Source organism: Microcebus murinus, chromosome 6, assembly GCF_040939455.1.
Source record: "Microcebus murinus isolate Inina chromosome 6, M.murinus_Inina_mat1.0, whole genome shotgun sequence".
Taxonomy (NCBI): domain Eukaryota; kingdom Metazoa; phylum Chordata; class Mammalia; order Primates; family Cheirogaleidae; genus Microcebus; species Microcebus murinus.
Window position 1 is genome coordinate 5,474,807 of NC_134109.1, and position 13,486 is coordinate 5,488,292.

A 13,486-nucleotide genomic window follows, 5' to 3' on the forward strand; every position below is an offset into this window, starting at 1 on the left:
TCTGGTCCAGGACTTTTTTTGTTGGAAGATTTTTTTATTGCTGCTTCAATTTCAGTACTTGATATTGGTCTGTTCAGGAATTCTGTTTCTTCTTTTTTTTTTTTTTTTTTTTTTGAGACAGAGTCTCACTTTGTTGTCCAGGCTAGAGTGAGTGCCGTGGCGTCAGCCTAGCTCACAGCAACCTCAAACTCCTGGGCTCAAGCAATCCTGCTGTCTCAGCCTCCCGAGTAGCTGGGACTACAGGCATGCGCCACTATGCCCGGCTAATTTTTTATATATATATATCAGTTGGCCAATTAATTTCTTTCTGTTTATAGTAGAGACGGGGTCTCGCTCTTGCTCAGGCTGGTTTTGAACTCCTGACCTTGAGCAATCCGCCCGCCTCGGCCTCCCAAGAGCTAGGATTACAGGCGTGAGCCACAGCGCCCGGCCTGTTTCTTCTTGATTGAGCCTATGGAGGCCATGCTTCTAAGAATTTGTCCATTTCCTCCACATATTCAAATTTATGTGCATAGAGATTTTTATAGTATTCAGAAATGTTATTTTGTATTTCCGTGGTATCAGTGTAATTTCTCCTTTTTCATTCCTGATTGAACTTATTAGCATCCTTTCTTTTCTGCTTCTGGTTAATCTAGAGAGAGGCCTGTCAATTGTGTTTATATTTTCAAAGAAACAACTTTTTGTTTCATTAATCTGTATAGTTCTTTGATTATCTATTTCATTTAGTTTTGCTTTGATCTTGGTTGTTTCTTTTCTATACTTTCTGTGAACCCAATATCACCTTGATACCAAAGCCAGGAAGGGACTCAATAAAAAAAAGAAAACTATAGACCAATATCCCTTATGAATATGCATGCAAAAATTCTCAATAAAATCCTGGCAAACAGAATTCAGCTGCTCATAAAAAGAAATAATCCATTACAAGCAAGTGGCCTTCATCCCCGAGATTCAGGGATGGTTCACCATATACAAATCTACAAATGTAATTCACCACATAAATAGAAGTAAAACACAAAGACCATATGATCCTCTCATTAGACTCAGAAAAAGCATATGAAAAAATCCAGCACCCTTTTGTGATAAGAATGCTTAACAAAATAAGCACAGATGGGACTTACCTCAAAATGATAAAAGCCATATATGACAAACCCACAGCCAACATCATATTGAATGGAGAAAACCTGAAAATATTTCCACTTAGAATTGGAACCAGACAAGGTTGCCCACATCACCAATTCTATTCAACATAGTGCTGGAAGTCCTGGAGCAATCAGACAAAAAAAGGAAATCAAGGTTATCTAAATGGTGGCAGAAGAGGTCAAACTATTGCTCTTTGCTGATGATATGATCTTATATCTAGAAAATCCCAAAGATTCTGCTGAAAGACTCCTGGAATTGATAAATAAATTCAGCAAAGTCTCAGATTACAAAATCAATGTACACCAATCAGTAGTATTCATATACGCCAACAACAGTCAAGATGAGAACCAAATCAAATACTCAATTCCTTTCACAAGAGCAACAAGGAAAATAAAATCCCTAGGATTATATCTAACTAAGGAGGTGAAAGGCCTCTGCAGGGAGAACTATGAAACACTGAGGAGGAAGGAAATAGCAGAGGATGGAAACAGATGGAAAAACATACCATGCTCATGTATCAGCAGAATCAACATTGTTAAAATGCCTATACTACCCAAAGTGACTTACAGATTCAATGCAATCCCTATTAAAATACCAACATCATTTTTCACAGATCTAGAAAAAATAATTCTACACTTCACATGGAACCAGAGAAGACCCCATATAGCCAAAGCACCTTTAAGCAAAAAGAACAAAGTGGGAGGCATCAATTTACCAGACTTCAAGAACGGGGCTCTGATGGTGGGCTGGTTTAGCCCTGTGCTCCTGACTTTGCACTTGCTTGTTCGGAGTGAGAGGCAGCAGGGTAAAGGGATCTGATGGACTGTGCCTCAGTCTTCTCATCTGTAACATGGGGTCCCCACTCGCACGCATCCATGGGGAGGAGGCGGGAGAAACATGCCATGGGTCAGCCTCCCGGCGGAACACCACGGGGCATGAGGGGAGGGGCCCACCCGCTGGACTGCTCTGGGGATGGTGGCCAGAGCGCCACAGTGCAGGAAGCAAGCCTGGGGCAGGCCTGGGTGTGGCAGGGGAGGGCAACTCTGGGCCAAGAGAGGCAAAGGCCAGGGAGGAGGAAGGCCCAGGTGCCCAGCTCAGCAGGACTGAAGCATCCCTTAGCACCCAACGCCCTGCCTTAGGCTCCGGGCTGCAGGGGGAGGGACATTTTGGTGTGGTCCAGCCTCACCGCCTCCATTTGTGGGGTGGTGGGGATGGGGGCGCTCACCTGGGACCCCTGAGCATGGAGCCGGCTGAGCGAGTCTGCCCTCCTGGGTGCGATCCACGGCTCAGCACAGCGCGAGCACGCCTGGGAGCACCCGGTGCCCGGGGAGCTGCTCAGGCGGCCCCCGTGGTGACACTGGGCTGGCAGGACTGCCCACACAGTCATGTCTAATTGCCACTGCGGCCTAGCTGATTAGCACGGTAACCACCAGCCTCAGGAAGGAGGTGGACTTCACAGCGCCAGGAATTAAGCCGAGACTTTGCAAGTTCATGCCTCTGCCTGCCCCGGCTAACAACACGGATCCGTGGGCAGACTCCGGCCTCATGCAAACTCCCGGTGCTCTCATCTGTTGACCACAACGGGGTCGTTTAAAGGCAAGAGACCCCCTCCGCCTGTCCCCTACTCTGCCCATCCTGGTGGGGACCCCCTGGGACCCCGTGCCCCCAGAAGCGACTGGGGAGGGAGCAGCGGCGCCGTGCTGGGCGGGGCCGCGCCCTCGTGTCGGGGGAACACCGAGCCCGGGGCTTTCTAAGAAAGGGTTTTGGCCAACGCCTGTGGCAGCAGCATGACCACATCGCTTGGCCACAACTGAGTCTGTCTGTGCGGATTCTCCAGGAACCGTTTGTCTCAGAGGATGTGGTCAGAGATGGGGAGGAGGCGGAAGGTCTGACTCCCGGCCTTCCCAGGACGCGGCCGAGGCTGGTGAGCCTGCGGGAACCGTGGCCAGCCGTGCAGCGGAGGGAAGACAGGGTCAACCTTTTTTTGTTTTGTTTTTTTTCTTAACTACTTTTTGGTGATGAAACCCGGCCGGCACACACGGAGGTGGAGAGAAGAGTGAGTGGGCCTTGCTCACCCGCCACCAGATGCAGCACAGATTGGCGTCTGTGCCCCTGGGAGGTCACATGTCAAACCATGGCAAGGGATGAGAGTACCCCCCCCACCCCCTGGGCACAGCACATTAAAGTTCTCTCCACCCTGGTCAGCTCTTCTAGAAACTTTTTCTGCGCCCCGGGTCCATGCCCTTGGCAAGCCCTCTGCTCATAGGAGACCCCTCCCTCCATGCACAGGGCTCTGGAACATCCCTCCAAGTCCTTTGAGGTAGCCCTAAAACAGGTGGCTGAGGAGACAGCGAGAGCTACTTTGGGCACCGCAAGACGGCCCCATGCCACCTGACGCTGTCAGGCCCGAGCACCCCATGATAAATGTGCTGAACTCCGAAATAGGCTTCAGAGCTAGCGCCACATGCGGTTCCAAATCTGGACTCCTGGGGCTATTGGGTTTCATGATTTCTCTTGCAGCCTTGGTTACGGGTTAGCATGAGTCTTCTCACCCCTTAATTATAGTCCTGGCATCCGAAAAACACACCAACACCTCTCCCTCCCTCGGCGCCACCCCTCATTCCTCCCCACTCCCAAACGCTCGCTCGGCAAGCCGGAGTTAAGCTCTGGTGCCATTTATGACTGTCCCTGTCCCTGTCCTCCCCGACCCGACCCTGCACGCACTGGCCCTCGCCTGCTACCTGCCTTACAAGGCAGTACTGCCTGCCAGGGAGGCCACTCTGGGAAGAGTCGAGGACGGAGAGAATGCCAGGGTCTTTTTTTATGAGCTGACCAAAGCCATTCCAGGGGCCGCCGAGAACAGGCGGTGTTCTGTGTCAGGCGAACTTGAACGCCCGCTCTCTTCCAGGGGGGCGGGCGGTGGAAAAAGCAAGCCCAGGGCCTCTTTGGCTCAAGTCTGACGGAGCAAATTAAAACATTTAGGAATTTTCCTCTCCCAACTGCGGATCTGTTTTAGGTCTCATGTCTGTCGGCCAAACGAAAGCCGATGGAAGTGAGCCTCAACTCTGTCTCTGGGCGGGGGCGGGTGACCCGTTTTGGGCGGCTTCCCTAACTGATCGCATCTCCAGGGTGGAAAACAGATGTGGAGTCCAAGCCTCCCACTCTCCTCCACGCCCTGCCCACACGGGGGACGGCGGGAGACTGTCAGGGTGACCAAAAGTGCTCTGGAGGCAAAGAAACGAATTGAGAGGGAAATACGAGCCCCCGGAGCAGGGGTGCACACGGGGTGCTGGTGTGCCAGGGAGCAGAGGGTTTAGGACAGCCCGGGGATGTGGGGGGGCTCTGAGCTGCCCGAGCAGGGCAGGCAGGGACAGCCCTTCGCTGCCTCGGGCCAGCTCCACCCCTCCTGGGCCCCACTTGGTGAGGAAGAGGAAAACGGACACTTTGGCACGCTTAGATTGAGGAGTGGGAAGGACACCAGGTCACGTGGGGCTGTGTGGCAAGCGGGACCCCTTAGATGGGGAAAAGGACACTGCCGGGCAGGCCAGCCAGTGTGGAATAGAACAGTCCCCAAAGTGTCATCCTGGGTCACTGTGTGAACACTACAGAGCCCTCGTCTCAGCCCAGCAGGCTTCGCCCCTCCGTAGGGACGACGGCCCCATAAATGGCAAGGAGCTCAAGCACTGCCCCACCCGCCTTCCCCACTGAGTGCTTGGAAGACGGCAGTCCTGCAGGGACAGCGGGTGAGGCTGCAGGGAGGTCACCGGGGGTCAGAAGGAGCCCCGCCTGCCTCTGGGCATGCCCAGCCAGCACCCTGCTCCCCGCACAGGAAGTTGCCGGCTCCGCACCTGCCCCAGGGGTCTCCTCCAGCCCCCGGTGAGGGCAGCCCCTCCGCTGGGACCTGGCCCCAGCACAGCCTCCGGGCACAGGGGCCGGGCACGGGAAGGGCCGGCGGGCCTCCCTTGGAGCTAGTCTCCGTTCCAGGGGAGGCAGTGGGGGCCGCCAGTGTGGAGCGATAGCCAAAGCTCAGGTGGGGACAGACAAGGGTGGGCTGGAAACCCGGGGGCCTAGACCCCCAGGGCAAGGGGCACTCGATCTGCTCACAAAGCCCACCCAAGGGCCAAAGTCTCCCAGCTTTCTGCTGTCATCAAGGAGAAGCAGAGAGGGAAGGACCCAGGCCAGGCGCCCCGGCCAGGAGGCAGCCTCTCCCTCCTGTACCCATCCCTTCCTGCCCCATGGCCCCCAAGTCCAGTCCCCTGGTGGCTGTCGGGTGTCCTTCCCCCAGCTGCATGTGGGCCCGGCCTATGGGGTGGGCACACTCAGCTCAAGGGTCTCACGGAACAGCCCCCAAGAGCTCGGGCCTTCCGCCGCCAGTTGCCACTCTGCTCCCTGCCACCCCGCCCTGCGTTCCTGCCCTGGGCCTCCAGCAAGGACACGCTGGACCCAGGTCAGGAGCCATCGGCTGCTCCTGTTAGATCACTGGACAGAAATGGTGGCATTTGCTGTCCCCACACATGGCCGTAACCAGATCGGCGCAAGGCCCCCCACCCCTCCCGCCTGGCCAGCCCGAGCCCTAAAATAGCCGTGATGTATGTACGGCATCTTCTGGAGCAGAGCTGGCCGGACTCCGCAGGCATCCCTGGCGTCCCGTCTATGCGCGGCGGGTATCAATAAGGCAGGTGCAGCGCGGGGGGCGCATTCCTGCCGGGGCCGGACCAGCAGAGCGAGCACGCCTCCCAGGGCCGGGGGCTGATGTCAGCACTGTGTGGGCCAGGGCCGATGGCCTGCTCCACCCCGAGACATCTGTGGTCACAGGCTGGGGTCAGGCTGGCAGACGCCCAGGCCAGGCCTTGACCCCAGCCACCTCCTTCTTCTTTTTTATTTTTTCCTAAAGAGATATCTATTTATTATCTTCAATGTGTGCATTATTTACTGGCTACTAAAAGCGCACAAATCCGGCAAGGCACAAACACGCATAGAAACTGCTAAATATAGAACAATGTCTTGCATTTCTAAGCAGCCTAATAATCTTAACGATGAGTGGCAGAGAGTTTGGAAACGGATAGAGCACGTACAAGAACAGCAAGGCTGGCACCATGCTCAGATCGAGTTTTTCCAGCGTGATGGGTGTATCCTTTCTGTTCTGTAAAATTCGCCCCGTGGAAAGTGTCCACTTCATCAGTTTTCAGCAACGTATAGTGGTGCGGCTACTACTGGCCCGCCGGGCTTTAGAACCCCCAACGCTGCCCACTTCCGCCCGCCGCGGGCCGGCTGCGCTCCCCCCCGGCCCTCGGCCGTCTCCGCTCGGCCTCCCCGTCTCCATCATGGCGACTTCTCTAGGAATCTCATGGAAATTGTCTCCTGCACCATGTGGCCTTCTGATGGCTGGCTTCTCAGCAGCGAGTTTTCAGGTTCACCTGCGCTGCAGCCTGCGTCGGGACTTCATTGCTTTTGAGCGCTGAAGCCTGTCACCGCGTGGGCGGTGGGTGTGCTGCCTGCCCGTCACCTGCTCCGCTCACCCAATGACGGACACTGGGGTTGCTTCCCTCTAGGGCTGTGATGAATCACGGATCTATGAACACTCACATGCTCATCTTGTCTTCATCGATACAAAATATCGTGCATATGAACGGGGCAATGTGAGTTTTTTTACATGCACATCATGCGTAATGATCAAGCCAGGGTGTCCGGGGTACCCATCACCTTGAGTAGGTATTTCTTTTTTTTTTTTTTGAGACAGAGTCTCACTTTGTTGCCCAGGCTAGAGTGAGTGCCGTGGCATCAGCCTAGCTCACAGCAACCTCAAACTCCTGGGCTCCAGCAATCCTCCTGCCTCAGCCTCCTGAGTCACTGGGACTACAGGCATGCGCCACCATGCCCAGCTAATTTTTTCTATATATATATTAGTTGGCCAATTAATTTCTTTCAATTTATAGTAGAGACGGGGTCTCGCTCTTGCTCAGGCTGGTTTCGAACTCCTGAACTCAAATGATCCGCCCGCCTCGGCCTCCCAGAGAGCTAGGATTACAGGCTCGAGCCGCCGCGCCCGGCCAAGTGGGTATTTCTGTGTGTTGATAACAGTTCAAGCCCTCTCCTCTGGCTACTTTGAAATGGTCACTGTATGGTTGCTAGCTACAGTCACCTGCTCCACTATGAAATATTGGGGCTTATTTCTTCTAGCTAACTACGTGTTTGATACGTTAAGTATACATATCACCTCTCTTCTCGCCCCTCCCCACCCACACACCCTTCCCAGCCTCTGGTGTCCATCCATGGGATCTTCATTTCACGGAGATCAACTTTTTTAGCTCCCACAGATGAGTGAGAACACGCAGTTATCGGTCTTTCTGTGCCTGGCCTATTTCTCATGACATAATGACCTCCAATTCCACCCAGGTCGCTGCAAATGACATAACGTCATACTTGTATGTGGCCCAAGAGTATTCCATTGTGTATATACACCACATCTTCTTTGTCCAGTTATTGGTCAATGGACACTTAGATTGACTCCGTATCTTGGCCGTTATGAATAGTGTTGCAACATCTGAATGCAGGTGTCCCTTTGATATGTTGATTTCTTTTCCTTCAGATAAACTGGGATCGGACCCCAATCAACTCCTTTTTTTTTTTTTTTTTTTTAGTATGGAACATGTCACCAATTTGCATGTCATCCTTGCACAGAGGCCATGCCGATCTTCCCGGTATCATTCCAATTTTAGCATACGTGCTGCTGAAGTGAGCATGCTACCTCCTTTGACAAAGAGGGAAACTGGGCCGGGCGCGGTGGCTCACGCCTGTAATCCTAGCACTCTGGGAGGCCGAGGCGGGCGGATTGCTTGAGGTCAGGAGTTTGAAACCAGCCTGAGCAAGAGCGAGACCTCCGTCTCTACTATAAATAGAAAGATATTAATTGGCCAACTAATATATATAGAAAAAATTATCTGGGCATGGTGGCGCATGCCTGTAGTCCCAGCTAATCTGGAGACAGGAGGATTGCTTGAGCCCAGAAGATTGAGGCTGCTGTGAGCTAGGCTGACGCCACGGCACTCACTCTAGCCTGGGCAACAAAGCGAGACTCTGTCTCAAAAAACAAAAAACAAGGCCGGGCATGGTGGCTCATGCCTGTAATCCTAGCTTTCTGGGTGGCCGAGGCGGGCGGATTGCTCGAGGTCAGGAGTTCGAAACCAGCCTGAGCAAGAGCGAGACCCCGTCTCTACTACAAATAGAAAGAAATTAATTGGCCAACTAATATATATAAAATAAAATTAGCCGGGCATGGTGGTGCATGCCTGTAGTCCCAGCTACTCAGGAGGCTGAAGCAGGAGGATCGCTTGAGCCCAGGAGTTGGAGGTTGCTGTGAGCTAGACTGACGCCATGGCACTCTAACCTAGGCACCAGAATGAGACTCTGTCTCAAAAATAAGGAAGGAAGGAAGGAAGGAAGGAAGGAAGGAAGGAAGGAAGGAAGGAAGGAAGGAAGGAAGGAAGGAAGGAAGGAAGGGAGGGAGGAAGGAAGGAGAGAAAGAAGAAAGGAAGAAAGGAGAGAGAGAGAGAGAGAAAGAAAGAAAGAAAGAAAGAAGGAAGGAAGGAAGGAAGGAAGGAAGGAAGGAAGGAAGGAAGGAAGGAAGGAAGGAAGGAAGAAAGAAAGAAAGAAAGAAAGAAAGAAAGAAAGAAAGAAAGAAAGAAAGAAAGAAAGAAAGAAAGAAAGAAAGAAAGAAAGAGGCCGGGCGCGGTGGCTCACGCCTGTAATCCTAGCTCTCTGGGAGGCCGAGGCGGGTGGATTGCTCGAGGTCAGGAGTTCGAAACCAGCCTGAGCAAGAGTGAGACCCCGTCTCTACTATAAATTGAAAGAAATTAATTGGCCAACTAATACATATAGAAAAAATTAGCCGGGCATGGTGGCGCATGCCTGTAGTCCCAGCTACTTGGGAGGCTGAGGCAGGAGGATCGCTTGAGCCAGGAGTTTGAGGTTGCTGTGAGCTAGGCTGACGCCACGGCACTCACTCTAGCCTAGGCAACAAAGTGAGACTCTGTCTCAAAAAATAAATAAATAAATAAATAAAAAATTAAAAAAAAGAAAGAAAGAAGGGAGGGACGGAGGGAGAGAGAGAGAGAGTGAGAGAAAGAGAGAGAGAGAGAGAGAAAGAGAAAGAAAGAAAGAAGGAAGGAAGGAAGGAAGGAAGGAAGGAAGGAAGGAAGGAAGGAAGGAAGGAAGGAAAGAAAGAAAGAAAGAAAGAAAGAAAGAAAGAAAGAAAGAAAGAAAGAAAGAAAGAAAGAAAGAAAGAAAGAAAGAAAGAGAGAGAAAGACACAGCGCGTGTCCTGACTCCCAGGTGGAGGAGAAAGGTGCTCTCGAGTTACTGGGGGCTGGAAGGGAGGGAGGAGGAAGGGCGTGAGGAAGGGCGTGTGGGCAATGGGCACAAACACACAGTGAGGCAGCAGGAACAGTTTCTAGAGCTCAGCAGCACACTGGGGTGACTGTCCTTACCAATAATTTCTGGTATATACCAAAATAGCTGGAAGAGTTGAAATGTCCCCAACACAGAGAAGTGATAAACGTTCAAGGTGATGGAGAACCTAACACTAGCCCGATTTGCTCATGACCCATCATACGCATGTATCATAATGTCCCATTACCCCACACATGCACATTATGTACATTATGTATCAATAAAAATAAATAAAAATTAAATTGAAAAAATAAAGATAATAAAATCATTAAAACTAAAAATGTCTCCAGGCATCACCTAACGTTCCCTGGGGACAAAATCACCCCTGGTCAAGAGCCCTGCTGTGGAGGGAGAGGCCTGAGCCTGTGACCCCATGGTCCCCTGCCTGGTGTGGGGACAGTACCTAGGGAGGCCCCCATCTTCCTGCCCACCCTTTCCTTGCTGGCTGGGGATGAGCCTCGACCTACCAGCCCCCGGCCCAGAGCGGGGGCCACTGTTCAGCTGAATTCCCAAGCCCCCCCAGTGCCCCATAGGTATGGCGGGGGGGGGGGGACCTCACTGCTGGGTCCCCTGCCCTGGCGTTGGTGCTGTCCCCAGGGGTGTGGCAAAGCTCACAGTGCAGGAGAGGGAAGGCAGAGGGATTTGGGGGCAGAAAGAGCTCAAGAAGATCGAGAAACAAAGTGGGGACAGTGTGTGACTGTCTGGGGCCCCAGAAGATGCTGAAGTTGGCAGTGAGCAAGGAGAGAAGACAGGTGCGGGCAAGGTCAGGACGGCCACACCCCGCCAAGGGGCTGCCCTGTTTCGGAGGGTGAAGGGAGCCTGCTCTGTTCCATTTTCGCCTTCCGGCTGGAGCCCTGGGTCTGGGCTCCTTCCCGGCTGCCCCGCGGCGGGCCTGTCCGTTGTTCCTGGGATGAGCCTCCCTGAGCTGCAGCCTCTAGCACACCACCCCTCTCAGGAACGCCCGTGCTGTGGCCGTCCCGGCCGGCACCCTCGGGCCCAAAAGGGGAAAGGTCAGGCCAGATGAGGGCCTGGGGGCTCGGGGTGCTGTGGGGAGGACCCAACCTGTGTGAGGCACAGAGGTGCCCAGTCACCTGAACCCTGGCCTGGCCCACCTTGGGGTGCCCTCCTGCAGATGAGCCGTGCGGGAAGGACCTGGGCCCTGAGAGGTCCTCGCGGGCCCCTGGACACCAAGGGATGGGGAGAGATGAACAGGTTTCCCAAACAGCACCTGGGGCGTCTCCGCAGCGGCCGCCTCTGAGAGCGGGGAGCACAGAGCCAGGGAGCCCAGGGCGGTGCTGGGCCCCAGCCCAGCCAGGCATCCTCGACGGGCTTTGGCGCGTGCATGCTGCCATCGTGTGGAAGCCAGCCGGGCGTCCCTCGGGCTGCAGGACACCCCCAGGGCCCCCCTGCCAGGAACCCTGCCTGCCCAGGGCGCCTCTGGCCCCCCAGCCACGGGCCTAAGTGGGCCCAGATGGCCTTGGCAGAATGGGCTGGCTGGGCTGCTGCATCCGGGGGCCCCGGAGTTGGGGCCGGGCTCAGCCTGCCAGGGACGGGAGGGCGGGTGGTCTGAACAGGCAAACCTAATCCCAGGCCTTTCAAAGAAGGTTGACGGCATGGGAGGGGCAGCCAGGCCTGCCGCCCAGACACAGACCTGGCCCCCGCTTGTCTCCTGGCCCGGCGCACCCCGTGCACCTCCCAAACCTCCTTCCTCTTCCTCATACCTCCTGCAAGGATGCGCTCCTGGGAGGACCCCAGCGCAGGGTCTCATCTTCTCCCCTCCCCTCCTGCCCGCCCCTCCCAGGAGTGTCTGTGTCCCAGGGAGAGAAGACGGCATCAGGGCACAGGACCCAGATCCCCCCACCCAGCCTCCTGGCGGGCCCTCCCCTGTCCCCTCGGTCCCCTGGGTCCCCTTGGGCCCTGCCAGGGCTGCTCCTCCCCTCCCACACCGGCCGTCTCAAGCACCCGCTGCCTTGCAGGAGGCCGGTAGCTGGATCAGCCCGGGTTCTACAGGAAGCCGCCGCACACCCCCGGATCTGGACACTGGTGGGACAGTTTAGGAAGGTGTGCATGGGGGCAGCCGCTGGCCAGTCACAGGGCGTGGGCTCGGCCCAGGTCGGATGGGCCAGCAGGGGAACAGTTCTGGGCCTAGAGGGTGACAGGCATGTGAGAGAGCCCCCCCTCCCCACAGAAGCAGCGGCCTTTGGAGGGCAGCCCTGCAGGGAGGGAAGAAATGGGGCAGCCTGCAGGGGGGAGGCTCCTCGAAGTGGGGCCTGAGCCCGCGTGTGCCTGGTGGCGGCGTGTGAGTCCACCAGACCCCCTGGGAGCACGCTGCACGCAGCTGAGCTGACGTTTCTCCTGTGGTGGGACTTTCTCCTGGACAGACGAACTAGAGACTGACCCCTCCCCTGCCGTGTGGTTACCCGCCACGCGGCTCTGTGTCCCTGCAGGCTGACCTGGGGCACTGCGTCGTTGGGGCTCTTGACGTCGTCCTGTTGCCTTTGGCCCACGGGGCACCCGCTGGCAGGACAGAGAGGCCAGGGGCTTCCTCCTGCTCCCTTCTGTGGGCGCCCTGGTCCTGCCAGTGGTGGGGGCCCCAGCTCTCTCGGGACTCAAGAATTGCCCCTTCGGCCCTGGGCGTGGCACACGCATGGGCGTGTGTGGCACAGCTTCCTGCCGTTGCTCACCCACGCGTGCTACAACATCCTTGTGGGTTGTCTCAACACCCTCCCCACGAACACACGCCTGTGACTCACGCTGCAGGCAAGTCATCCATCTGAACCACCTGGGGGGGCTCTGTCTTCCCCCAGGACTCCAGCACTCTAAACACACACACACCCACACCCACACACCTGTCACCGAGACATTTCCATTGTATGCCCCAAGTATTACAGTCAATCTCATGTCATCACTAACAAAAGAGTTAAGAATCTGTGCCCCCAAACCCGCCCCTCTGGCATGTAGACTATTTGGGGTGAAAGGGACTTGAAAAACAGCAGGTACAAGAAAATCACTCTGGGGCCAGGCGCACCAGCTCGAGCCTGGAATCCCAGCACTTTGGGAGGCAGGAAGCCAGGAATTTGGGACCAGCCTGAGTGAGAGCAAGACCCCCATCTGTACAAAAAATAGAAAAATTAGCTAGACATGGTGGTGTGCACTTGTAGTCCCAGCTACCTGGGCGGCTGAGGCAGGAGGATCACTTGAGCCCGGGAGTCTGAGGTTGCAGCGAGTCATGATAATGCCACTGCACTCTAGCCCGGGCAGCAGATCAAAACCCTGTCTGAAAAAAGAAGATCACTCCAAACTCCATTCTGTTTCTCAAACACAGGAGATAAAATTCCTGTGTGAAAGGCATCCTCCCTCCGCCAGAAGGAAGCACCATTCCTCACACGAAGGACGGGGAGTCCTGTACCCACACACGTGGCCAGGCTAACCCTGTCCCTGCAGCCCCTTCTGCACCCAACCAAGGCCGCAGCCCAAGTGCATTTGCCCGTCACATGTCACGCTCGCTGCTCCTCCTCTAATCCAGCACAGACACGTTCCACTCTAACCGCGCCGTGGGCTTCGCTTCCTTACGGCGGACGGTGCCACGCGAAACTCGCACTCAGTAAATTAGGATGCTTTCCTCCTGCTGAGCTGTCCTGTATCCATTTAATTCTCAGACCGAAAAAACACCTGTAAGGGCAGAAGGAAATTTCACTCCTCCTCCCTTCCACCGTGGCAGTTTCTCGGGACTCGCGGCTCCGGCTCTGCCACGGCCTGGGCTCCCTCTCCCGACACCCCAGGCTCCTCCCAGCTGCCCGTGCGCCTTTAGAACCATCAGTCAAGCTGGTCCCTCTCCCGCCTAAAACCCCAAGAAGAAGCGCAGGTCCCGGCTGAGGCTGACAAGAGCCCGTGAGGTC

At 55.2% G+C, this 13,486-nt stretch overlaps 1 non-coding gene across 1 annotated transcript; it reads right to left on the reverse strand.

The window, feature by feature from the left end:
• Positions 1 to 7,776: 7,776 nt before the first annotated feature.
• LOC142871666 (U6 spliceosomal RNA) lies at positions 7,777 to 7,883 on the reverse strand. The gene has a single exon (XR_012919894.1). It is a non-coding gene; the product is annotated as a U6 spliceosomal RNA (small nuclear RNA).
• Between the last annotated feature and the right edge of the window lie 5,603 nt (positions 7,884 to 13,486).